The sequence below is a fragment of the Bos indicus genome, chromosome 13 (assembly GCF_029378745.1).
Source record: "Bos indicus isolate NIAB-ARS_2022 breed Sahiwal x Tharparkar chromosome 13, NIAB-ARS_B.indTharparkar_mat_pri_1.0, whole genome shotgun sequence".
NCBI lineage: Eukaryota > Metazoa > Chordata > Mammalia > Artiodactyla > Bovidae > Bos > Bos indicus.
In genome coordinates, this window is record NC_091772.1 from 25,352,121 (window position 1) to 25,369,411 (window position 17,291).

General features: G+C 44.7%; 1 protein-coding gene across 26 annotated transcripts in view; it reads left to right on the forward strand.

Annotated features, from left to right (window-relative positions):
* Window positions 1-17,291, forward strand: part of KIAA1217 (KIAA1217 ortholog) — a 436,407-nt gene that overhangs the window by 339,398 nt on the left and 79,718 nt on the right. Inside the window, exons 1-2 of one of the 26 annotated variants that reach the window (XM_070802068.1) lie at window positions 6,157-10,085; window positions 17,020-17,290. The exons of 22 other annotated variants lie outside the window; for them this stretch is intronic. The gene's annotated coding sequence lies outside the window, so the exon portion shown is untranslated. Of the gene's footprint in view, window positions 1-6,156; window positions 10,086-10,134; window positions 10,154-10,186; window position 17,291 lie in introns of those variants that run through there. 3 more of the 26 variants (XM_070802069.1, XM_070802071.1, XM_070802067.1) reach the window with 3 other exon arrangements.

Consider the following 17,291-nt stretch of genomic DNA (forward strand, 5'->3'; position numbering starts at 1 on the left):
TTCAATCTGTCCAATGGGGATTATATCCTTTATCTGATGAGAATGTGCTGGGAATTAAATAGAAATTTTGGAAAGCATCTGGTAAATAAGAGTCTCCAAAAATGTTTCCTTTCCTTATTTCCATCTTTTCCTGGCAGATTTAATTGCAAATATTTACAGATGGAGAAACACTTATGATAATCACCCAAAATTGAGTAAGGTCAGCTTTCTGAATGAGGATTTAACCAATCCCACAATAGAATGGAGGGCTTCCCAAGTGGCTCAGTGGTAAAGAATCCGCCTGCCAATGCAGGAGACTCAAGTTCAATCCCTGGGTTAGAAAGATCCCCCGGAGGAGGAAATGGCAACCCACTCCAGTATTCTTGCCTGGAAAATCCCATGGACAGAGAAGCTTGGCGGGCTATAGTCCATGGGGTCGCAAAAGAGTCAGACACAACTCAGCAACTAAACAACAGCAACACAATAGAATGGAGATTTTGACGGGAGCTTGCCTCTTCGCTTTACTCCTTAGAACAGTTTTTGTCAAAGAGTAGTCCCTGGACCAGCAGGTCAGCATTATCTGGGAACTTGTTAAAAAGGCAGATTCTCAGGCCCACCCAAGTCCTGCTAAATCAGACACTCAGGAAGTGGAGCCCATTAATCTGTGTTTCAGCAAGCCCTCTGGATGATTCTGATGTTGTTGAATTACATCAACTTGCAGAACCACTGCCTGGGAATAATTTTCTGGCTGGATCAGAGGTCGGTCCATTCCCCAACACTTGGCACTCCCCACCTCTGGTCTATGACCGTGCCTTACTTCCTGCCTGAAAATTCCTAAGAAAGGAAACTCTTCCCTACTGAAATTTCTGCTCATCATTTATGGACTCACTTAAATCTCACCTCTTCAGAGAAGTATTCCTCAACTATCCCAGGCAGGAAAATCTTATTCATCTATAGATTCCAGAGGGTTTGTCTGTTGTACTTATTTGAAACTTGCCAAAGTTATTCTTGCTTTTGTCTTAAAAAAAAATGTATTTGTTTATTTGGCTTTGTTGGGTCTTAGTTGCTGCAGGCTGGATCTTTAGCTGTGGCATGTAAACTCTTAGCTGTAGCGTGCAAGCTCTTAGTCGTGGGAAATGGGATCTAGTTCCCTGACCAGGGATCAAACCCTGGCCCCTTGTCTTGGGACCACAGAGTTTTAGCCATTGGACCGCCAAGGAAGTCCAGCTTCTGTCTTATTTTTATCACTTATGTACATGCTTCATCTTTTCTTCTCTTAAGAGGTAGGAATTGTGTGGCTTAAAGGTTCTTTTCCCTTCCTCAGCCTCAACCTTGGGCTTTGCATACCTGGTGACTACTCAATAAATATTTCATGGACTGAGCTTCCCTGGTGGGTCAGTGATAAAGAATCTGCCTGCCAACGCAGGAGACATGGGTTCGATCTCTGTCCTGGAAAGATCCCACATGCTGTGGGGCTACTAAGCCTGTGTGCCACAACTACTGAACCCACGCTCTGGAGCCCGGGAGCCATGGCTTCTGAAACCCGACTGCCCTAGAGCTCGTGCTGTGCAACACGAGAAGCCACCGCAATGAGAAGCCCATGCACCCAACTAGAGAGTAACCCCCACTCGCCACAACTAGAGAAAAAAGCCCAAGCAGCAGTGAAGACTCAGTACTGTCAAAAATAAATAAAAGTTTTCAAAAATATTCCATGGACCCACAGAATGTTGTAGTTGGGATGGGCCTTAGAGACCCCAAGCGGTCAGACTTAGAAGGCAGGCTCTGTGATGCCCAGTTTGGTGTTCCTCTTCCACATACTGCACGAACTGCTGAGAGACACCTGAATGGGGGCAGTCGGGGCCATTGGCCTGGCCCAGATGAGCAGATGCTTGGCGTTTGCTGTCACAGACTCCAACCAAACCCTTTGAAAACAGATGGGTGTTCAAAGGTATATTCATGTAATTTATAAGCCTGGAACCTTTTGGTTCTTTCATAATTAATGAGAACTGGGAAAGTTTGTGCATCTGTATAGTTATATAACACACGGCATCTGTTCCCAGTTCACATGTTCATACCTGGGACACCCATGGAACTTCTTTGGGTGTGCTGTATGCGGGCTAAGTCACTTCAGTCATGTTGGACTCTTTGCGACCCTATGGTCCAGAGCCCACCAGACTCCTCTGTCCTTGGGATTCTCCAGGCAAGAAGACTGGAGTGGGTTTCTATGCCCTTCTCCAGGGGATCTTCCCAGCCCAGGAATTGAACCCGTGTCTCTTACATCTCCTTACCCACCTTGACAGGTGGGTTCGTTACAACTAGTGCCACCTGGGAAGCCCTATAATTTAATTTTTATTTATGTATTTATAGATAATACCTTTATACTATTATCTGTATAATGTATATGAATATACAAAATTATATATATATGAATATATGAAATTATATCCCTACCAGCAGTTCACAAGTGTGCTCTTTTGGCTACATCCTCACCAATGCTTATTTTCTTTTTTCTTTTTGGTAATAGCCATTCTAACAGGTATGAGATAATATTTACTGTGGTTTTGACTTGCATTGTACTGGTGATTAGTCATGTTGAGTACATTTTCATATTCCTATGGGCTCTCTATATGTTTTTTTGGAAAAAATAATCTGTTTCTTTTACCCACTCACACATTGGATTATTTGGTTTCTTTTTTTTAAACTTTTTATTTTATATTATAGTCCATTAACAATGTGGTGATACTTTCAAGTGGACAGCAGAGTGACTCAGGCACACATATACATGTATCCATTCTCCCCTAGCCTCCCCTCCCATCCAGGCTGCCACATAACATTGAACAGAGTTCCCTGTGCTATTCAGTAGGACCTTGTTGGTTATCCATTTTAAATACAGCAGTGTGAAATATCGATCTCAAACTCCCTAACTATCCCTTTCCCCCTGGTAACCATAAGTTTATCCCATGGAACTTCTTTTAGTTTCAAGAGTGGCTGTTACCTTGTGGACACAGCGAGGGAAGGAGAGGGTGGGACAAAGCAGGAGAGCAGCATGGAAACATATACACTAGCATATGTAAAACAGATGCCAGTGGGAATGTGCTCTATGACTCGGGGAGCTCAAGCCCGAGCTCTGCGACCACCCAGAGGGGTGGGAGGGGGGATCAAGAGCGAGGGGACATATGGATACCTGTGGCTGATCCATGTTGATGTGTGGCAGAAACCAACACAATATTGGACATCAATTATCCTTCAACTAAAAATAAATAAGCCTAAAAAAAAAGACTTGATGTTGAGAGAAAAGCAAGTGGCTCTCATGAACCCAGGAAGAATTTGGCACCAGGGCTGTTTTGATCTGGATTGCCATCAGTGTTTTTTTGTGTTTATTTTGAGGTTAAAAATTGAAGTCGGTGGATTTGTTGAATTATTGTCCTTCAGTGTTGTCCTCTGGGTCTCTTCACTCACACAGCCCTTTCTTCTTTTGACACGCTGGCTAATACTGTTCAGCTGAGGGTCAACATAATGGCAAGACTAAAACACCTTTCATTGGAAGCCATCCATAACATTCCCTTGAAGACTGACTCTGCTGACAGAGCTCATCTTGTATTGTGTTGTTGGTTCTGTCACTTGGGAATAGAACCAGCACGTGTCCTTCTGCGATCAATGCGAAAACAAAGCAGAATGCAGGCAGTGGGGTGATTCCAGTAGCAGGGCCATGGCTATAACCCAGGCCACAGAGTTGATTCCAGAAAAGTTGTTAGGAAAGATGGGAGACAGGAAACAGGCCTGAAGGGGTTAAATCTACCAGGGAACTCTTGGTGTTAAGAAGCTAAGATGTTAAGAACTCCTCAGGGAGTTCTCTGGTGGTCCAGTGGTTAAGAACTCCCTGCTTCCAGAGCAGTGGACAAAGGTTCGAACCCTGGTTGAGGAACTAAGAACCCACATGCCACGCTGCCTGGCCAAGAAAAGAAGAAGAAGAAGCTGGGGCTGTTTAAAGCCCCGAGAAAGAGATTGACCTCAATTTGACTAGCTACAACGTGAGAGGGCGAAACAAGAATGAAAAACCATTTGTTTTCCAACTCGGCATCACCCATTCATCAATTTGTTTACCAGCATTTTCTCCGGCAGTCTCTAAAGAATATCTACCCTTTAAGCTGTAGCTGTGAAGCATAAAATTTTATGTATTTAGATCATTATCAGTTCGCTCTGTAGGTTTGGATACGGTAAGGATATGTTTTATCATCAAACTAAAATATTTTTTAAAATTCTTGCATTGTTGTGAGCATCCTAAAGCTATATGATGTTGTATCAGCTTTTTTTTTTTTCACTTACAACCTAATCACCTTGACCCATTTCCTGAATGAAGGTTAAGCAAGGCACAGGGTTAGAGGTGGAACACGTCTCTGAGAGATACGGTCCCAGGAGTGGGATTGGGGTCCTAGTGGTAAAGAATGTTAATCAGATGAGGTCTGGATCTTTTATCCCATAAGCAGTCTGGTGTCTTTGACTAGTGAAGACATGTATGTGTGTGTATACTTATACATAATGTGTGCATGCTGAGCTGCTTCAGTTGTGTCTGACTCTTTGCGACCTTATGGAATGTAACCCAACAGGCTCCTCTGTCCATGGGATTCTGCAGGCATGAATACTGGAGTGGGTTGCCATGCCCTCCTCCAGGGGATCTTCCCAACCTAGGAATCGAACCTTTATCTCTTATGTCTCATGCATTGGCAAGCAGGTTCTTTACCACAAAACTGAGGACTTTTGCTTTCACTTTTCATATAATATATAAGCATGTTATATATAAGCATAATGTGTACTAATGTGTGCGTGTGTGTGTGTGTGTGTGTACGTGTGTGTGTGTACTCAGCCGCTCATTCGAGTCCAGCTCTTTGAGACCCCATGGATTGTAGCCTGCTAGGCTCTTCTGTCCAAGGAATTCTCCAGGCAAGAATACTGGAGTGGCTTGCCATTTCCTTCTCCAGGGAATCTTCCCAACCTAGGGACTGAACTTGAGTCTCTTGCATCTCCTACACTGGCAGGCGAATTTTTTACCACTGCGTCACCTGGATATTAGTTAAATGTGATGTATAATTATATAACACATTTTGAGGCAGGAAGATAAAACCTAGGTAGTTAGATCCTAAACCCACTGAGATGTCCTGTTACTCTTTTCCTTCGCTGTGAAAATCTGGACCTGAAAGTGGAACAAATGAGTTATTTCTCAAACAGAGTTTACCAGATTGCCTACTCAAGGTCAAAACTCAAGCATATAAATCCTCAGTAATCCATGTAGGGAAGACCTTGGGAGCATCAGCCTCACAGAGTTGCTCAGCGACCTGAAGGACATGCGACTTCACACTTACACAGAGAAAGAAGTGGTAACAGTGCTGAGGCTGAAGATGGTTTCTTTTGAGGGATCTTAGTTCCTTGACCAAGGATTGAACCCGTTTTCCCATGCATTGTGAGCACAAAGTCTTAACCACTGAACCAATGGGGAAGTCTTGCTGCTTCACTACTTAGTGGGCTTCCTGAGTGACTCAGCTGATAAAGAATCTGCCTGCAGTGCAGGAGACCTGGGTTCAATATCTGGGTTGGGAAGATTCCCCTGGAGAAGGGAACGGCTGCCACTCCAGTATTGTGGCCTGGAGAACTCCTTGGACCGTACAGTCCGTGGGCTTGCAAAGAGTTAGACAGGACTGAGCGACTTTCACACTCACCCACTACTTACTACTATGAGAAGGTGGGCAGGGTCCTGATCTCCTCATATTTCCATCACTTCCATTTTCTCGCCGTTCACATGAGGAGAGGGACACTGGACCTAAACATGTATATCACTGCATTCTGAGGGCCATGAAGTACAATCATCATTGAAAACACTGTGTAAACTGCAAGCCAAAGGATGATGATGATGGGGGCGGGGTGTGTGTGTGTGCACGCACAGCCATCTGAAATCCTTTGTGGGAACTTGTGTGGCAGTCCAGTGGTTAAGACTCTGCACTTCCATCGCAGGGGCATGGATTCAGTCCCTGGTTGTAGACCAAGGTCCTTCATGCCACATGGTGTGGCACAACCCCCAAAAGCAAAGTCCTTTGTAGGATAAGAAACATAAATAAACAAAACAATATATGATCTGTTGCAGGATGTATGCTGCTGCTGCTGCTAAGTCGCTTCAGTCGTGTCCGACTCTGTGCGACCCCATAGATGGCAGCCCACCAGGCTCCTCTGTCCCTGGGATTCTCCAGGCAAGAACACTGGAGTGGGTTGCCATTTCCTTCTCCAATGCATGAAAGTGAAAAGTCAAAGTGAAGTCACTCAGTCGTGTCTGACTCCTAGCGACCCCGTGGACTGTAGCCTACCAGGCTCCTCCGTCCATGGGATTTTCCAGGCAAGAGTGCTGGAGTGGGGTGCCATTGCCTTCTCCGCAGGATGTATGTTGACCAGTTAAATAGGAGTTTGGAGACCTGTCCTAAAAAGAAAAACAAAATCTAAGGCACTGAACATTTGTATTTGTAGTGGGATAGACGAAGATGACTTATCTGGAAGTACCAGAAGGGAGTTGTGTATAAAAGACAGAGTCCGTCCAGGAAATGGGTGGATGTGCAGAGATGGCGATAAATAATGAGGAGTTCTTTGTACCATCTGTTGCAAGTGATAGCAAGAAAATATCCTTTTACAAACCGTAACTATTTTAGATATAACCGGAGCTTGTCCTAGGCCTGGATCATACAGGAGCATCCCAACAGAAGATTGAGTGTTGGTGAGACAAGGATAGTTTTCTTTTATCTGTGCTGCACTCCGCACAGTGACTGATTGTGGTTTGGAAGTTACATGATTTATTTCATGTTACTTGTTACCCATTTCCCTGCTGAGATCTTGAGTCACCACTGGGCACAGTGTTAAGTCAGCCAGCGGGTCTGGTACAGGGGAGCTCAGCGGAGTTGTGTGTGTCAAAATATTTGTGGGAATAGCACTCATCTTAAATATAGCCAGAAGCTAACCATCTCTTCCCTGAGAATTAAATAATTTTGGCAACAGTCTGTCTGTCTCGTGTCTGGGAGACATTCCATTTATGACCAAATGAAACATGAATAGACATTAATAGACCTTCCAAATGACCCTCTTTCCAATTTTAACAGTGTAAGCAAGATGAACTTGAAATTTTTCCACCGGCAAAGTCACTTCCCTTCCCAATAGCATCTTCATGTTTATAAGCCCAGTTTAGATTTTCTTTTAGCATATGTAATTTTTTAAAAAGCCAATAAAGCAGCAAAAGCGAAAGGGGAGATAGGAATACATTTCACAAGACCGTTGGCCTTAACCAGAGCACAAGAAAGTATTTCCTGTTGAGGTAATGCTGAGTGTTTATTAGCCTGTCTTTTCTTAATACTCACTAGAAATAAATTGCTTCCACTTTGCAAAGTGCCAGTCAGTGAAAGGAGCAGAGGGAATGAATAGCAGGATACTGAACACACTGCTGGCAAGAGCAGATTCACAGAGGCTCTAGCATCCCAAGGTAGGCGGCCGAGAACCTGGCAAAATAATGAAACCAGACTGTGGGATGTGGGTGCTTGTGTTCCCCCCAGAATGCACCGAACTCTGCGGGACTTTGTCCGTAGGAGCCATTTTCTGGAGGACGTGCCCCACCTAGGTGAAGCCGAGTTCTCTGGCACCAGAATCCTGTGCAGGAAATTCTGCTGCCCGATCCCCCAGCCAAGTCTGGGTTACTGCACTCCCCTTTCTCTTGGGTGAGCTGGGTGCTGAAGCCTTACTAGACAGCATTTCACTCATCCTGATTCACTGCAGGATGGAGCCGGCTTTCAATCTCCTGACGATGGATGACTGCTCTAGTCCTGACAAAGCTGTGCCTGTCCTGCCCCGGCGGTGCCCAGAGGCATTTTGAAAGTGAGAGGAGATTGCTATGAACTTCCTGGAAGGGAAGAGATCAGGACCATCTCTCACCTTGCACTCACGGACTCCCAAGGTAGCTGGGTCCGCAGAAGTCACCTGCCTCTAAAGCAGCAGACATGAGCCCCTGAGCTGAGCTTGGACCCTGTAGCCAATAGCAGTGACAGCTCCTTGCTTTTGTGTCCTGAGGGTAGGGGCGTGGCAGAACCCAGACTCTTCACCTGACAAGCAGTCCTGCCCTCACAAAGAGCAGGACTTCCTTTGGTGGTCCAGTGGTTAAGACTTTGCCTTCCAGTCCTGGGGGTATGGGTTCGATCCCTGATTGGGGAGCTGAGATCCTGCACACCTCACCACCAAGAAACTTGGAACATAAAACAGAAGGAATATTGTAACAAATTCAATACAGAGTTTTAAATGGTCCACATTAAAAAAAACATCTTAAAAATAAAGAGCAAGTCAGTTCTTACAAGGATGGTGCTGTGTAGGACATCTTATGCCCTAAAACAGGGGCTCCGGGGAGACAGTAGGGGTGGAACCACGTCTTCACCAGACCAGAGAGGCCAACCCCCCACCCCTTTTCCTGGAATGCACGCGTTTGATGGAGAGAACAAAACCTGCCAAATGTATACCAGATGCTTCAGGGGCCGAGACTGTGTGCTTTCCACACTCTGGTGAGAAATAACAAACTCTCACCGATTAGATTAAAAATCAAAACAAGGCTTTCCACGTTCTGTCTCCTCTTCTCCAACCTCTTAGGTGGCCTGTTACAACCACTTCATCCAAATATTCTTTCGAATGAGACATCTTAGGAGGGAAGCGATGTCATGGGCACTGCGTTCTCCCTCCTTTCATGACCACAGAGCTTTTTGATGGCAGTAAACAGTTTTCTTAGCAAGCTTGCAATGCTGACTGGATTTGAACTTCAGAGACGTCACGAAATTCTTTTGGTCAGCAAGACCAACCTCTGAAGGCCTTAAAATGTTTGAAAAATGCAGGGGCTGCCCAGAGCGTGGTTGTGGGGTGTGGCGTAAGGCCTCCGTGGCCTCCAGCCCAGCTTTTTGAGTTATTTGTCACTGGATTCCCACTTGAATAGCCTTCTGCTCCATTCAGTCCCCGAGGGCTCAGGAAGCATGATGGTGATTAAACAGAGCCTACGTGGAAGCTAAGGAAATGCTTCTTCTGTCCTTTGGTCGGTAATGCGTTCATACCTGTCTCCTCTGAGAGCAGCACAAGCCCCTTCTTGCTGGGAACACAGACCTCCTAGCGCCTGTTCCCCTGGAGGAAAAGAGCTGTGTTGACAGCGGTCGCCCACAAGGGTCTCCGGAGACCGCCCTGGCCTCCTCCTCCCCTTGTTGAAGGTGGGGCAGAAGGGCTCCCGTTCCCTTTCTTGAATACCTTCTTTGCTCAGCCTTGGCTGGCCCTCTCTCTCGTTCCCTCTCATTTCAGGTGTGCCTTCTAGAATGATTGCACTTGCTTGCCTGGTGCTGCCTCGGCCTGATTCTCAAAGTTCAGCTTGGTAAAACCAGCCTGGTTAATTAATAGACAGCCTCCTCTGTCACCTTCCGTGTTTACTCTGCGGTGTTATTAACCAGGGGAAAAGGCTCATGTTTCCTTCGGCTTCAGGGACATCAAAAGTCCAGAGGCTGAATGAACTTGGGGTACCTGGGTTTTCTCTGGAGCCCTCTGGTCCCCAGCAGAACACTGGTCTGAGAGTTGGGGGAAATTAACATGTTGGGTTTTTTGATGATTTCATTTGTTGGTGGCTGGTGGTTTGCTTGTGTTAGTGACCCTTTTTACATCACTAAGATCCGTCTTGTATTAATAATATTTCCTTCACTATTACCCGGTTTACCTAGGCCTCCCCAAGTTCGTTTGTTGGTGTGTGTTTTCCGTGTAAGCAGTTGTCAGAGGTCTGAGTCACCCGTGCGGTAGCCTGTGGTTGGATATGGGCTGAGGTTATTCAGTGACTAATTGCCAAGGGGAGGAGAAATTGGCTTATCACGGGGAGGACGCCTTTTTATCCATGCCTGAAGCAGCTTTGCTCAGAAGACAGGGTAAAACAGAAGGGGCTTTCCTGAGCTGGGGAACATTTTAGGATCTGTGGTTTTTTGTGCGTGCGTGATTTCTTCTCTGAAGAGAACGCTGTCTAAAATATCCAAGGGTGGAACTGAGGACTTAGATGAACCAGCAAACAAAGGAGTCGCGTAAGTGGGAGCTCAGCCAATGTGCTTTTTCCCGGCGTTAGTTATACAGGTGATTTCATTAAGAAAAAGTAAGTGGCTTTAATTCTTTGAGGATGAGAGAGGCTCTTAAGAGTCATTTTGAGTTTTGTCCGGTAACTTCATTGTATGGTCTGATTGAGTAGCGTGTTTACAAATTCTAGACTTGGAAGGGTGGGGTTTGAAATACAGTAAATGGTACATGATAGTCCCTTTCCTCAAAGAATATATGTATATACACATTTTTTTCAGTGCTCTACAATGAGACACAATTACATGACACAGTCTCCCAAATGATTTGAAATAAACATCTTTCATGCTGGATTTCTTTTTTCTAGAAGTAATTTTAAGTTTTTTATCCCCCTCTGTTATATTGCAGAAAGTTGTTAATGAGGAACATTTGATTTAACTTACAGTCTTTGGGGGGAAACGAAATACAGAAATGTTAGGATCCCTAACTCAGACTTAAGGCGATTCATTTGAAAGCGCCCCACATTTGTTCTAGTCTTTGGGAAGGACAAGCCAAACAGAGGGTTGAGCTGTGTGCTGCGGGCGGGGCCAGCAGCTTCTCGGCTGGGGCCACGGTGCAGGAGCTCCGGAAGCAAGTATGCTGTTTGTAAGATCTGGAAGGACTCAGCCCAGAGCTGGCTGTGGTTTGGGCAGTAATGGAAGGAGGCATGTGGTACCCAACAAAACAGATGAAGGATGGGGAACAGCCTCTTCATGCACAGCCAATATATCTTGTTATCGTTTAGTCTCTCTGTTGTGTCCGACACTTTATGACCCCATGGATTTCCCAGGTGAGAATACTAGAGTGGGTTGCCATTTCCTTCTCCAGGGGATCCTCCCGACCCAGGGATCGAACAAACCTGAGTCTCTTGGTTGGCAGGTGAACTCTTTACCGCTGAGCCACCTGGGAAGCCCATGCCAATATATTAATATCTAGTACAAATAAATGAGCTTTTTCTTTGTCTGGGCCAAGGTGCAGGCAAATAAATATTTGTGTTGTGTCCTGGGGAGGTGTTAAAATCTTTATTTTTTTACTTAGGTTATCTCTCTCTTGCTATAAAATGGTATTTTTAAAGCTCACCTCAAGACATCAGTGTGGAAAGCTTCTGGGCTAAAAGCATCAATGATATAACATATTCACATATTTTCAACTTTCTAAGAGAGATGAGATGATAGAGAAGATTAGTGAGGATCAGGGAGATTGGTGGGAGAGGAAAAGATTCAGGTATATTAAGGTGAATAGCAACTGTGTGCATAGGTGTGTATGTGTGTGTTTTATTTATTTTACCTTTAAAGTTTAAAATAATTTTCTCCTAAAAGGTCTGACTTTGATTAACAGTACAGGAAAAACCAAGAGTGTGTTTAATGTCATTTCTTTACTCGTTACCCAGAACACAGTTAAAATACAACACAGGGATTTCCCTGGCAGTTCAGTGGTTAAAACTCTGCACTTCCATTGCAAGGGGCATGGGTTGGATCCCTGGTCAGGGAGCTAGGATCCCATATGCTTGGTGGTATGGCCAAAAAACAAAAAAAACACTCTGCAGGTACTTGATTCTAGGAAGGTACCCCCTTTAACATAAAGGGCTGGGGCTTTTTTTTAAACTGTGCATTATAGAATCTTACTCATCATCCTGGTTCAATCAGACAATGAATATCTCCTATATATAAAGTCCAGTTTTTATCGGAATAGCAAGTGGTCTCCTTGGGAGATCACACTGAAGACTCAAAGCAGATTCTTTTTATCTCCCCATATGTTCCACCCTGTCCTATGGATGAGTTGCCTTTAGTTAATCTGTATCCATTAGTGTGTGAACCCAAGTTATCTAATTTTAAGGGTTTATTCAAGTGGTAGATTTAAAACGTTTTCCCGCTAAGTGATGGGAAGATCATCATGTCATTCTCTTCTTGGGCTCCAAATAGAGCCAAGGATGAAATTATCTCAAGGTGCTTCTCAAAACTCAGTCCTGGCAAGTCAGTCATGGGTTGGCAAGCAACATAAGACTTTTGCCAAAGGCTTCCAACCTCTATGTCACCCATATTGATGGAGACATTTAACCTTATATCACCTGTTCTGGCATAACAAAACACTTGTGTTCACCTCCACTGTGGGTAACTCAGGTGGACAGTGACTCTGATGCAGTGACCCAGTTGGATGATGGCAAGATTATTTTGAGGTAGACAAGGCAGGGCTGACATAACAGCATTACCATCAGGTACGTGATACTGATTGCTTATGGCTATGATTGATCCTCATTGGCCAAAGTCCCATTCTGGCTGGTTGGTACCCATGTAGTACTGGCTAGCAGATGTTAAATATTTTGACTATTACCTGTGTTCCCTGTATGAATGTACAGCACATCTGAATTGTTGTTTATTAACTGTTGCATTTCTTTCTGAATTCATCTGCATGTGACATCCAGAAAGTCTAATGAGATTCTTCTAATGATTTTTTTTGCATGTGTTTAATTTTAAACTTTACATAACTTCATTTCACTTAGTTATATAATGTGCCTCCTAGCGATTTCTTTTCACACCAAACATGTTTTTAAAACACCCATGCAGGCACCTCTGTTGTTTTCAAAGAAATTTACTCAACTTCTTATTAATTAAAATTAACTTTAAGGACTTCCCTGGTGGGCCAGTGGTTAAGACTTCATGCTTCTACTGCAGGTTTGATCCCTGGTTGGAGAACTAACATCCGCATGCTCCACAGAATGAGCAAAAAAAAAAAAAAATTAACTTTACATTTTTATTTCATTAATACTCTTTATTCTTCTGGACAGTTCTGTACTCCTAGGAATATTGATGCCCGTTTTCCTATGTGTTAGTTGGGGTCAGGATTCCCCAAATGAAGATGAAGCCAGATGAGGAGGAAAAAGAAAACAGGGAGTCGTGACTCACCCTGTTAGGATTATTATTCTTCCTAAGTGGGTTTCCCTGGTGACTCAGACGGTAAATAATCTGCTTGCAGTGCAGGAGACCAGGGTTCCATCTCTGGACAGGAAATGGCAATCCACTCCAGTATTCTTGCCTGGAGAATTCCGTGGACAGAGGAGCCTGGCAGGATATAGTCTATGGGATCACAAAGAGTCGACACGACTGACCGACTAACACTTTGACTAAGTGGGTTCTAGACATTTGAAAACCTAGTCTTTTGGGGGGATTAATAACAATAATGACAGTAGTACCTACTGTGTGTTGCACCTGATTAGCCTTGAGCGCCATATGGTTCTTTGTATACAGTGGCATGTTTGAATTTATCTTTGTGTTTATTGGGAGTGATTATTCCATTATATGGTCTGATTGGGTGGGGAATTTGACCAAATGTGCACTGCTGGCTGAGCCAGACACTCTTGTATTTTATCACCTATAAAGCCCTACCTTGCTTACCACTGAGCTGGATCCTTCTTTTCATTGAGCCTTGCATTGAGGAAGACAGGGTGGGAGAGGTATTTATAGAGGATCCACGTTGATCTGCTGCAAGACAGAGGTTATATGGTTTCTCCAGCTATTCTGGAGTGGGAATTGGGTATGTTACCACACAATGACCTTGGGAATGCCCTCCTGGTCTAAGATCCTGAGCCCCTGAGTCTTGAGGGTGCGTGGGCTGGAGCATCTTGACTTCAGCCTAGGTGTGACTCCCCACGGTCTAGGAAAGGGTCCCGGGGGTGAGGACAGCTTGAGGATATCCCACGTCTGGTTTAGAGGCGGAGAACAGATTAGCATATTATGTGTGTGTATGTGTGATGGGGAAGCAGGGGTAGTGGAGATAAAATCGTAATTTCAAGTGAGGAGCCTGCATACATTGAGAAGGATACCCTTAGGGAGCTGAGGAGCCAATTCAATAATGCTTAAGTAATGTACCATCAATGACTTCCCTGGTGGCTCCGCGCTAAAGAATCTGCCTGCTGAGCAGGAGATACAGGTTTGATCCCTGGGTCTGGAAGATCCCCTGGGGAAGGAAATGGCCACCCACTCCAGTATACGTGCCTGGAGAATCCCATGGACAGAGGAGCCTGGTGGGCTACACAGTCCATGGGGTCACAAAAGATTCAGACACAATTGGGCACGCAGGCAGTAATGTACCCTCAAAGGATACCTTTTGGTTGCTACATATTTGCATTTTGCTTGCATTTTTGCTCGATCGTTTCCATTATGAAATCCACCATAATGTGCCAAAGTCCCCAGGTCAGAGATTCTGCATTGCTGGGTCCTGCCAGTGACAAGATAAGGAAGGAAGCTGTGGGAAACCAGCTGGTTGATCCCCTGCATCCTCATTACCCAATGCAGGCAAGAGTATGTCCTCTTCAGGGCAGGAAGTTTCAGGCTTGATTTGAGCTGTGTCTTGGAATTAGGCTTGATTCTTAGCAAGTGCATGGTAAATACTGTTGGACTAAGTGAATGAATTGATAAGATATGTATTCTGTATGTATTCAGGGCCTTGGGTTCTGTTTCCTTTTCAGTCTTCTCCTTGTGCCTCTTCTATTTCTTCTCTCTTCCCCCATCACCCACACAATGGGTCTCTTAGCTGCTCGTCTGGACTGCTGTCCATTTGAGCCCACGTCCTCACCCGTTATGCCCCTACCTTGCCCACCCCAATCATTTATACCCTCCTTGTCTTTCACACCTCTGAGAAGATCGAATGGAAATGTGGCTTCTGTGACATCACAGAACTTGAAGACAGGGCTTGAGAGGTGCCACTGGCTTCTGTCCCCTCCCTTTGCAGCCATTTGGAGAATCTCAGTGAGCATGACCCTGGTGGGTTTTAATCAAAACAAAAATATCACATCTTCACATCCTAAATTCCTTTGTGTTTTTGATTCTGCCCCTAACTAAATACAGTAGGTAGTATAGTTGCAAATTATAATAGTTTCCTCTTTTGCCATCAACTTGAATTTTTTTATTGAGATTTAATTAACATATACCATTATATTAGTTTCACAGGTATAACATAATGCTTCAATATATGCATCTATTGCAAAATAATCACCACACTAAGTCTAGTTAACATCCATTACTAAACATAGTTTCCATTTTGTTCTTGTGACAAGAACTTTTAAAACCTACTCCCTGAGCAACTTTCAAATACAATACAGCATTATTAACTGTAGTTACCATGCTGTGCATTACACCCCCAGGACTTAGATGTATTTTGTAACTATAAATTTGCATCTTTTGACCATCTTCACCCAGTTCACACCCCCCAGCCCCTACCTCCTGCCTGTGGCAACCACCAATCTGTTCTCTGTGTCTATGAGAACAACCTTTTTCTTTTTGTTTATGTACTCATTTGTTTTTATTGGAGGATAATTGCTTTACAGTGTTGTGTTTCTCCTGTACAGCAACGTGAAACAGCTATATGTATACACATATCCTCTCCCTCTTGAGCTTCCCCATCCCCACCCCACCTACCCGACGCCCGCCCCTCAGATTATCACAAAGCACCACTGAGCTCCCTGTGCTATACGGCAGCTTCCTACTAGCTATCTGTTTTACACATGTGCTTAGGTACTCCGTCATGTTTGACTCTTTGAGACCCCATGGACCCACCAGGCTCCTCGGTCCATGGTATTCTCCAGGCAAGAATATTGGAGTGGGAAGCCATTCCCTTCTCCAGGAGATCTTCCCAGTTGAAGGGAAGATCCTGGGTCTCCTGCATTGCAGGCAAATTCTTTACTGCTGAGCCACCAAGGAAGCCCATTTTACGCTGTTACACATGGTAGTATATGTATATGTCAATGGTACTCCCTCAATTTGCCCCACCTACCTCCTCCCCCGACCCTGTCCTATGTCCGTAAGTCCATTGTCCTCCACCATACCTGGGCTTCCCTGCCCCCTTCTCTTTTTGCCATCCCTACTATAATTTGCCTCCAATTGCACTCATCTCCTGGATCATTATTTCCTCCAGACCTCTCAGAGCTGACTTCTCATGGTAAAGCACCAGGAATTGGTTAACCTTCCCTCCCAGTCTTTCCCATGCCTCTCCTCTCTCCCTGGCCATGTCCCTACATTGTATCAGCTTGGAAAGAGGAGAAGGATGCTTGCTATCTATTTTCCAGGGCTAAGGCTAGAAAAATGTGCCCAAGATGATCTTAGAAAACATTGTAGCACTTTGGATACATTAAAGCCACATCCTTTCTTAAAAGCTCTGACCTCAATTTTTAAACCATTGTTACCATTTTTTTCTCAAACTCCATAGCATTGAGTTCTATAGCAGATATATTCATTTCCTGCAGTTGCTGTGAGAAATTACCACAAACTTAGTGGCTTGAAACACCACAAATTTGTTATTTTCCACTTGTGGAGAGCAGAAGTCCAGACTGGTTTCACTGGCCAATATTAAGGGGTTGGCTCTGCCACATTCTCTCTGAAGACCCTAGAGAATCTTGTTCTTTGCCTTTTCCAGCTTCTGGGAGCTACCTTATTCCTTGGCTCATGGCTCTCTCCTCCATCTCCAAAGTCAGTAATGTAGAAATGTTTTGTATTCTGTTGGGTTGGCCAAAAAATTCACTCAGGTTTCCCCCTAAAATCTTATGGAAAAACCTGAGTGTACATTTTCGCCAGCCCAGAATTACAAGTTAATCTCTAAAAGGATGTTGCCTATAAGCTTAAATTATACATAATAGCCTATCTCTGGGAACCCTGCCTCTAAGGTGATGAGCGTTAATACCTTGCTATTTGTGTGATCAGGTCCACCACCTGTGAAGGACTGCAGGGAGGGCAGGAGTAACACATCCCTTCCGGAGGCTGACCGGAAACAGGAAACCTTTGACTTTACTCCCGCCCCTTTTAGTATAAAAGCAGCCCCAATTCTAACGGAGACAAGATGGCTCTTAGTGAGTAGGAGTCTACCTTCTTCTCGGTTTGCCAGCTTTCGGAATGAAGTGACTGTTCCTTGCTCCAACAGCTCGTCTCTCAAGTTCCTGGCCTGCTGTGTGTCAAGCAGTGTGAGCTTGGACTCGGTAACAAATTTGGGGGAGTCACCTACCAGCCTTGCTGCTCATGGCTATCTGGCAGGGATTGGGGCATTTTTGAGTATAAGATCCTAGCAGCTGCCAGGACCACTTGTCCTGAGAACGTATCCTTCAGAGTTCTCCGAAGTGGCACTGGCTGCCTCAGTGCTTGGCAATTGGAACAAGGAATTGACATCTGAGAGCTGGCGGGCTCCATACAGTAGGG